At 34.5% G+C, this 1,799-nt stretch overlaps 1 long non-coding RNA gene across 1 annotated transcript; it reads right to left on the bottom strand.

Moving 5' to 3' along the window:
* Positions 1-494: 494 nt before the first annotated feature.
* LOC107576111 (uncharacterized) lies at positions 495-1,691 on the bottom strand. Its single transcript, XR_001607995.1, has 3 exons — positions 1,535-1,691; positions 1,277-1,394; positions 495-1,063 (listed from the first exon to the last, which is right to left on the bottom strand). It is a non-coding gene; the product is annotated as an uncharacterized lncRNA (long non-coding RNA).
* Between the last annotated feature and the right edge of the window lie 108 nt (positions 1,692-1,799).

The raw sequence follows: 1,799 nt of genomic DNA, 5'->3' as shown, positions 1-1,799 counted from the left end.
GCGCTGCATCACTTAAGATAGGCGCCTATATTTTTGAAGGATAATAATAGTAATAATAATAATAATAATCGTCTTGCTGTCGTAAAAGAAATCAGCAACAGGCGATATCTCTGGCTATCATCGATACACAATACTATTGTCTACCGGCACAACCCTAAATTGTAGGTTGTGATGACGATTTGTTTCCTTACCATAATGTATTCTCTAGAAAATATTTGATTGTCCAATGTGTGTTGAATGTAAACTCCTATTAGGAATTTAACCATTCAGTGTGAATTTATCTGAGAATATTCTTAAATAAGGAAATCTATTCAGTGATTGGTATTTCGTGCATGCGTATTTTGTCATCTAAAATCCCGTTTGTGGCACAGCAAAGTGTCGTGAATCAACTCTAAGACTGACACTTTATACACTAATAGCATCATAAATACGTCTATACACAAAGTAATATGAATTAATAAGGCTGATGATAGACTGGGCAACTTTTTGGGCAACCAGGTGAGACACAGGGCCCACTACCGATCTAAAGTATTTGTTACCCGTTCTCAATGGGAAAGTGTCCAAGCAACATTGCTAAAAAAAAGTTGCCCCTTGTTTCATCAGCCTAAGATTTTGTGTTACTAGTTAAATTATTTTTGGATACTTACATTGATTTTAAATTAAGTAAATTAATAAAAGGCAATACACAAAATAGAAGTTATCGCACAAAACATGAATACAAATATGACAATGTGACTGAAACTACAGTGCTGATTTTTCACTAGCATCACCTTATCCGTTTATTAGACTTAGAAGTTCAGTTATCCTGGTATTATCATTATACAGGCATACAAAGTTGGCCAAGCTTTTCCAACTGATGTTTTAAGGCTGTTTGAAGCAAAAGTATTTAGATTGTTCCTTCTTTAGACAAAAGTAATTATTGGTGTTGGAGTTTTTTATTCTTTTGATGGCAAACTCTCTCTTGTCTATTGTTTTTTTCCTTCTGTTCAAGTTCTGTATGTAATCCTGGACCCAGTCTTCTACTGGAGAAGAGCAAATTTTGTTGTTCCCCACAGTTATGAATCTGTAAATAAATTGTATACATAAATTGTTTTAAAATTGTACTTTAAGACATACAATTCTAATAAGAGTCCATTAAGAATAGATTATGCAGTCTATCAGATAAATGTCAAAATATAAAAACAAGAAATAACAACAACAACAAAAATTTTATGGTGTCCATGTCAATTGGAAATTTGGAGGGGAAAAAAGACTTTAATTTTAGTCATAAACTCACAGCACAGCTCTGATAGAGCAAAGTGGTGTTTCTTGAACTCTGTAGTCCACAATTTCATGAAATGTTGGTTTGTTTTTTGTTACTGCTAAGCAGCAGTCGTTGGTTGTAGATGATGTGACTGTAATAAAACCAGAAGCCAAGACTTATTATTTATATAGCAGTAAACATGCCATGTTCATGTCAGTATGAGCCTACATACTCTCTCTCAAAAAACCCCACATATCATCACCAACTACTCCATATGTTACTGTTTCACACATCTTACCTGTTGTCGCAGTACTCAGAGAAGATTCTGGGCTGTCTCTGGACACTGAAGTTGGTTGTATGGTTGTTTTGTTGATCTCTGTCTCCGGTCCAGATGTTTTGATCGTTGTTCTCCCATCCACTATCACCTTTGCCTTTTTAGCCCAGATGCTGTCTGGATCTGAACAAATAGTTATGTTTTTCTTGGTGTGAAATCTGAACGTGGAAAAAATATATACTTGACGTTTTAGCTCTCATCATTTAATTATCTGCACATTTA

This window comes from Sinocyclocheilus grahami, unplaced genomic scaffold, assembly GCF_001515645.1.
Source record: "Sinocyclocheilus grahami isolate Dianchi unplaced genomic scaffold, SAMN03320097.WGS_v1.1 scaffold3228.1, whole genome shotgun sequence".
Lineage (NCBI taxonomy): Eukaryota > Metazoa > Chordata > Actinopteri > Cypriniformes > Cyprinidae > Sinocyclocheilus > Sinocyclocheilus grahami.
The sequence above is the reverse complement of the archived record's forward strand: the minus strand, read 5'-3'. Positions and strand labels throughout refer to the sequence as shown.